Genomic DNA, 7,541 nt, shown 5'->3' on the forward strand with positions numbered 1-7,541 from the left:
TTTTCTCATTAAACTTTTTTAATGGGTCTCAAAATTCTGTGACAAATTTTTGGTCAAGTTGTTTCCATTAAAAAGTACTGATTTTAAAAACTAATAACTTAAAACTGCCACACGCAAAAAAGAAAACCAAAGTGGTCCACAAAACATTCTCCTTTCCTTCTGAAGGTTTTACGATGCATTGTTATCATTAACCAGTCTTTTACTACTAAACTTAAATGGCCAATTGAAACAAACAGTTCTGAGACCGTTCTTCCACCACTGATTAAGAGTGGGGTGGCAGGTATTAGGGATAATATTCATTTAGCCTTCTGAGCTTTCTGGGCAGACTTGGTGACCTTGCCAGCTCCAGCAGCCTTCTTGTCCACTGCTTTGATGACACCCACCGCAACTGTCTGCCTCATATCACGAACAGCAAAGCGACCCAAAGGTGGATAGTCTGAGAAGCTCTCAACACACATAGGCTTGCCAGGAACCATATCAACAATGGCAGCATCACCAGACTTCAAGAATTTAGGGCCATCTTCCAGTTTTTTACCAGAACGGCGATCAATCTTTTCCTTCAGCTCAGCAAACTTGCATGCAATGTGAGCCGTGTGGCAATCCAACACAGGGGCATAGCCAGCACTTATTTGGCCTGGATGGTTCAGGATAATCACCTGAGCAGTGAAGCCAGCTGCTTCCATTGGTGGGTCGTTTTTGCTGTCACCAGCAACGTTGCCACGACGAACATCCTTGACAGACACATTCTTGACATTAAAGCCCACGTTGTCCCCAGGAAGAGCTTCACTCAAAGCTTCATGGTGCATTTCGACAGATTTTACTTCAGTCGTTACGTTGACTGGAGCAAAGGTGACCACCATACCGGGTTTGAGAACACCAGTCTCCACTCGGCCAACAGGAACAGTACCAATACCACCAATTTTGTAGACATCCTGGAGAGGCAGGCGCAAGGGCTTGTCAGTTGGATGAGTTGGTGGTAGGATGCAGTCCAGAGCCTCAAGCAGCGTGGTTCCACTGGCATTGCCATCCTTACGGGTGACCTTCCATCCCTTGAACCAAGGCATGTTAGCACTTGGCTCCAGCATGTTGTCACCATTCCAACCAGAAATTGGCACAAATGCTACTGTGTCGGGGTTGTAGCCAATTTTCTTAATGTAAGTGCTGACTTCCTTAACAATTTCCTCATATCTCTTCTGGCTGTAGGGTGGCTCAGTGGAATCCATTTTGTTAACACCAACAATTAGTTGTTTCACACCCAGTGTGTAAGCCAGAAGAGCATGCTCTCGGGTCTGCCCATTCTTGGAGATACCAGCTTGAAATTCACCAGCACCAGCAGCAACAATTAGGACAGCACAGTCAGCCTGAGATGTCCCTGTAATCATGTTTTTGATGAAGTCTCTGTGTCGTGGGGCAGCAATGATAGTCACATAATACTTGTTGGTCTCAAATTTCCACAAGGAGCTATCAATGGTGATACCACGTTCCCGCTCAGCTTTCAGTTTATCCAAGACCCAGGCATACTTGAAGGAGCCCTTTCCCATCTCAGCAGCCTCCTTCTCAAATTTTTCAATGGTTCTTTTGTCGATGCCACCGCATTTGTAGATCAGATGGCCAGTAGTGGTGGACTTGCCCGAATCTATGTGTTCAATGACGACAATGTTGATATGAGTCTTTTCCTTTCCCATGTTGTCTTTTAGGGGTAGTTTTCACAACACCTGTCTTCTGGTGGCAAACCCGTTGCAAAAAAGATCTTAAACAGTTTTTAGACTTTGGTGTCCAGCTACTGTTTTTCAAGTGTTAATGGAAAAACAGGAACAACAACAACAACAACAACAACAGCAGCAAAAACTTCAAAGACCTGGGCCCTTTAGTTAAAATAAAATAATCAGAAAGTTCTCACAGTTATTGGAGGTTTATCTGGTTTGGCAGAAATTATTTGAGTTGTACTGTCATCTTATTGATTTTTTTTTTTCAACAAGATTACTCATTGGAGACTAGGAGTCCTTGATATCCAATTTTAGTACCTCATCTTTCCTCTACCTGTAAAAAAGGATTTTTTAAAATGCTGTTTGAGCATTTTAAAATGTTTAGAAAATAGTTTTCTGAATATCCGGCATTAGCTTTGCACTCCTCTTTCTTTGTGCAAAAATGAAGAGTATGAAGAAAACTGCTGAAGAAGAGTTAAATAATCACCCTTTTCTGAGCCAAACCCAGGGCCTCTTGGTTTGGGTGAGATCAGGTATCAGCACAACATTTGTAAATATGTGTCCTTTAAAAGGGTTCTTTTCAGGACACTGTGAAGAATGTGAGGTTTGGCATCCCTTTTCACGTAGGAAGTGCTGAAAGGAACACTTTATGCCTTTTATGACTATATGTTTCGTGAAGAATTTTTAACTTGGTCACGGTGTACAACTAGAATAGTATTTATTAACTTTGAGCTCGATAGAGCTGTGTGCATCTGCAGCCAGGCCCAGCTACTCCTCCTCCATCAGGTGCTTCTACATCCATCTCCTGTATCCCCTCCATCTGACCTCCTATTGCCACTCCTATTGGTTTCCCATTTGAAATGCCTGTAAAACACACCCTTTCTCACCCAGGTCTTTCTGTCTTTTCCTCCTCATTCCTTGTTCTCTCTGGTTTAAACCATTCTTCACACAGTTCTTACTCATCTTCACCCCTTTTCCAAAATGTCCCAATTTATCATACAAATTGAAATGGTTTTGCTTAGTTTACAAAATGCTCCTGAATCTGTTCCTATTGTCTACACCCAGTCTTAATTGTTACTGCTCTTTTGAACCTACTCACAAATTTCCTGTTTCCCAAAGTAGTGAATTTTGGCACATGCTTCAGAGTCAGAACTGTTTGTTAAAAAAATATACATTGCTGACTTCAAACTTTTGGGTTCCAGCCTGGGAATCTGAATTTAAGTGGATTCTTTCAAGTGATTCTTATGTGTATTAAAGTAGAAAGCCTCCGCCCACTTGCCTCTCCTGTCCTCACTGACTCTGCTTCTCTTTAAATTCTAGAAGACATACCTTTTCTTCATAGGGTGAAGTCTCCAATACATATTCACTTATGCTGCTTTCTGATTATTTGTGTTTCTGCAACTGGAGTATAAGCTCCCTGAGGCAGGGGTCATGTTTATATTGTATGATGAGACAGAAAGATCACTGGGCTGGAGGTTGGACAGGTTGACTTCTATTGCAGTTTCTACCTATGAGGACAAACATGGGCTCTTACCATCTCAGTTTGTTCATAGGTGAGGGTGAGAACTGGCAGCCATGATGTTTAAGTTCCTCTGTGCTCTAAAAGCTGCAGTGTCACCGTTGTAGAAAGGTCAAGAGCTTCAAATCTTAGCTCTGCCATTAGCTGTGTAATTTTAAGCAAGGAATAATTTCTCCAAGTCTTCAATGGGGGGGAATAATGTATACCTTCTGAGGTTGCTATGAAGATAATACATGTAAAGTGCCTGGCACAATGCTCATATGTAATGATGTTTGCATATTGTTATTCCATGTTCTCCCACACCTCTCCTGGTGCTGGATAAAGACAGGCTATGACTTATTGGAAGATCACACTCTTTTAAGACACTGTCCTCTTGCATAGCTTTCTATTTGTAGACAGTTTAATGATAAAACATGAAACTGATTAGATGCAAACTTGGCTCCACTACTTAATAACTCAGTGACCCTTGTGGGTGTTATTTTAACTTTTTTGAAATGAAAACTCAAATACTATCTTTATTATAAAGTTGTTGTGAGGTTTAAATGAAATAACACATTTAAATGCCCAGCCAGTGCTACCCCCAGAGTGAATGTTAGCTACTGTTAATACTTCTGCCTAGGGTTGGCCTGATTCAGATGAAAGCATACTGCTCTGAGACTCAAAAGACCTGCATTCAAGTCCTGCAACAACCATTATCTCACATGATTTTCAATGGGTTATGGTACCTGCCTAAACTTTAGTTTCCTGCTCTGTAAAATAGTGCTAATAGTAACCCATTCCATAGGGCAGCAAAAGAATTAGATAAGGAAACACATGGGAAAATATTTTCATAAGGTAAAGTGCTACACCAGGCATTACTTATATTTATTGTTATTATCTTCTCTGTATCCATAAAATGAAGGAATTAAATAAAATAATAGCCAATTATTTTATTGTTTATTTAAAATGTACCAGGTTACAAGCATTTAATCCTCTCACTTAATCTCTCACAAAATCCACTGTATATATTATAATTCCTCTTTTACACCTGTGGAAATTGAGGTTTGGAGAAGCCAAATAACTTGCTCAAGAACTCACACCCAGTTGCAAAACTGGAACTGGAAACCAGGAAGATCATCATCAAAGAGCAAACCCTCAATCACTCTTAGATTTCTAAGATCCCTTCCAGCCAAGCAATCCTATTCTCTTGGCCATGGCTCTTCACGAAGAGATTGGACCTGGTGGTTGGAAAAACACGTTGGGAGCTTTCCAATTGAGTGGAAGAACCCCTAGAGTTTTAGAACAAAACCAAGTAGCTGTTACATGGCTACACTTTGCCTTCACTGCAGGTTCCTGATTCTTTATGGTTGGACATAGAAGCTCCCAGGACCCTGCAGCCCTGCCTATGTCTTCATGGACTGGAGAAAGCCCAACTATTTAAGTTTCCTCACAGAGAAGACTGGCTCCTGTCCCTCCTTAATTTTGTCAATTGCATTTCTTTATTTCAATGCCAATCTAGTTAGAGGTTTCTTCTGCTTCAGCTTCCGTAAGGTTAATATCTTTCCACATCTTGACTGTGACTGTTTTTCTTGTGATGCCACATTTTAAATCTGGCATGTGTTTGTGTTTACCAAGTTACTAAAACCCTGTTCAACGAAACAGACTCCTGAAATCTTCTCTTTTTGTTTGTTTGTTTGAGATGGAGTCTTGCTCTGTTGCCCAGGTTCGAGTGCAGCGGCGCAATCTCTGCTCACTGCAACCTCTCCCTCCGGGGTTCATGCCATTCTCCTGCCTCAGCCTCCCGAGTAGCTGGGACTACAGGTGCCCACCACCACGGCTGGCTCATTTTTTTGTATTTTTAGTAGAGACGGGATTTCACTGTGTTAGTGATAGTCTGGATCTCCTGACCTCATGATCCACCCACTTCGGCCTCCCAGAGTGCTGGGATTACAGGTGTGAACCACCGCGCCTGGCCCTGAAATCTTACCATTTTTTCAATGATTTTGCCAATAAGTTGATAATTAAGTCCCCACAGTACTCCTTTCTCCACCTTTACCTCGACTCATGTACAATGGTTTTTAAAAGTCCAGGTGTCTGGTGATGTGCATCAGTGCTGAGATGTAATATCTCCATCTGACTTTTGAACAACTATAGGTAGATTTATGTGGTTTTTCACACTTTTGCTATAGATTCGGTAGCTACTGAGAATTATAGTCGATATATATGTAGCACTTGTAAATTTGCCAAGTGCTTTTACATATATTTTAGATCTCAACGATATCATCCCCATGCTGTAAATGAGGAAACTGAGGTTCAGAGTGGTGAAGGGCTCTGCTGTAGGTCACAAAATGGAGTTGTTGGGACTTGAATGTGTTTATTGAGTCCAGGTCTCATATTCTTTGCATTATACCACTCTCCCTATATATTTTCTAATCCCTAACTGGTCTAACTTGCAAAATGAGATTATGTAATTATTGCAGAAATACCTTACACTGACATAGTGTTTTATAAGTCACTCATATCTCATTTGATCTTCACAACAACCTTTGAGTGAGATTCTTTCTTACAGGTGAGGAAACTAAGGTTCAAGGAAGCTAGATGGCTTGCCCAAATTCACACAGCTAATCAGAAGTATAACCAGAATTATGTTCTTCATGGTTTTTATACTCTGCGACACTGCTGATTGTGACTTGGATAATAAGATACTTTAATCCCCATTTGTTTTATTAAAAAAGATAGGCAAACCAAAGTTTAATATGGAGAAACCAGTCACCATCAAATCACATTTGCAATTATATCTTTTCTTTTAAAGTTCTATAATTGAAAATTTCTTTTAAAGATCTGTTTTAAAATTTAAGAATAATGATAGGGATTTAAGTTAATGATTGAAAAAAGTCACTCCTTTTTTCTTTTAAGAAATGAGAGAATTATTCTATTATCATATTCACAAGATAGTCCAAAATAGGCTTTTGATTAGGATTGCAATTAAGTAAGTGACTGAAGACATCTGAAATTTATATTCTTTCACTAATTGATTAATTCTTTCAATCATTAGTCAGCAACTGCATTGTACCAAGTGCTATGCAGCAATTGCTGCATTAATTATTACAAAAGAAAATTTGAGATACACTTATAAACAAACCAAAATCAAGTCAGAGTTAGGTAGTTTGGCCTCCAGTGCATATGTGATTAGACTTTATGTCATTCTTTATTATTTCCACGAAAATAACAATGTAGATTAGCATCACTCCAGCTTCATTTCATTTACGCCAAAAGGGGAAAAAAGTTCCATTTGTAGTTGGATAGTCTTTATTCCTCTATTTTGTAGCTGCATAATTTCCTCTTCTTCCCCCCTTACCTTGCTATGTGTGGGTGGGTGCCTCATTTGGGGTTTATTTTTAAAAATTCTGTATTGTATCTATAAGGATAAAGATACACATTAAATAAAATTGCATTAAAAATCAACTTTACATTGTTGCTTTAGAGGTTTGGAATTTGATTTTTTTAAGAGAATTAGAATTTAATTAATTAAGGGAAACAGGAGAGGGTATGTGGCTCATGTGCCACATGCTAATCTATACATCCGGAGAAACATACCAATCTAAGTTAACAAGAAAGAGAGCCTGACAGTGAGTGGGATAGTTTTAAGAGTGAGTCCCATCCGAGGCCAGAAAGACACACATCAGCCAGGGTCAGCCTCATGGCTCTCAGCAGCTCTATGGGTCTCCCGCCATCTCAGCGATTCTTCTCCTGACCCTACCTTTTAGGCTTCCATTCAATGCAAAAAATAAGTCTATAATTGCACAATTTGAATGAGAAACAAAAAAGTCCTAAGCAAGTCCTTATTCGATTTAGAAACAGCATCTCTGGGTGAGCCCAAGCGCAACATTGGCCAAAGGAGCTAGTCTCCATTTTCACTTTATGTTGATCACTTTTGGCTGGTGTAAAAATTTTGATTTCCACATTTATAGGTAGAAAGTAATAGAATTTTAATTCGCCTGACATGTTAAGAATTTCTGTAAACTAACATTGGGGTTTTCTTTGAATATCAAATGTTACCTGTGGAAATGCAATACTCTTAACTCTCACATAATGTAGCTAATTCATGGGCCTTTGACAAGACTGTAATGCTGGGAGACTCCTCATAGCAAAAAGTGATTTCTTCATTGAGAATCAAGAAGAACGTTCATGACCCCAGAACAACACTTTCTTTTTAATGAGAGAGTATTTCTCCTTTGACTATAACTTTAATTAAACTCTATTAACTTTAATTTAATTTAAGCTATTAAATAGTTCAAATGCTATTAAACTCAAAGAACATATTTTTTAAAAGGTGT

At 39.3% G+C, this 7,541-nt stretch overlaps 1 pseudogene across 1 annotated transcript; it reads right to left on the bottom strand.

Annotated features, from left to right (window-relative positions):
- On the bottom strand, positions 1–1,731 carry LOC108517071 (elongation factor 1-alpha 1 pseudogene; annotated as a pseudogene). The gene has a single exon (XR_001881996.1). The product of XR_001881996.1 is annotated as an elongation factor 1-alpha 1 pseudogene (transcript).
- Positions 1,732–7,541: the final 5,810 nt, after the last annotated feature.

The sequence above is a fragment of the Rhinopithecus bieti genome, unplaced genomic scaffold (genome assembly GCF_001698545.2).
Source record: "Rhinopithecus bieti isolate Rb0 unplaced genomic scaffold, ASM169854v2 scaffold_39529, whole genome shotgun sequence".
NCBI classification, from domain to species: domain Eukaryota; kingdom Metazoa; phylum Chordata; class Mammalia; order Primates; family Cercopithecidae; genus Rhinopithecus; species Rhinopithecus bieti.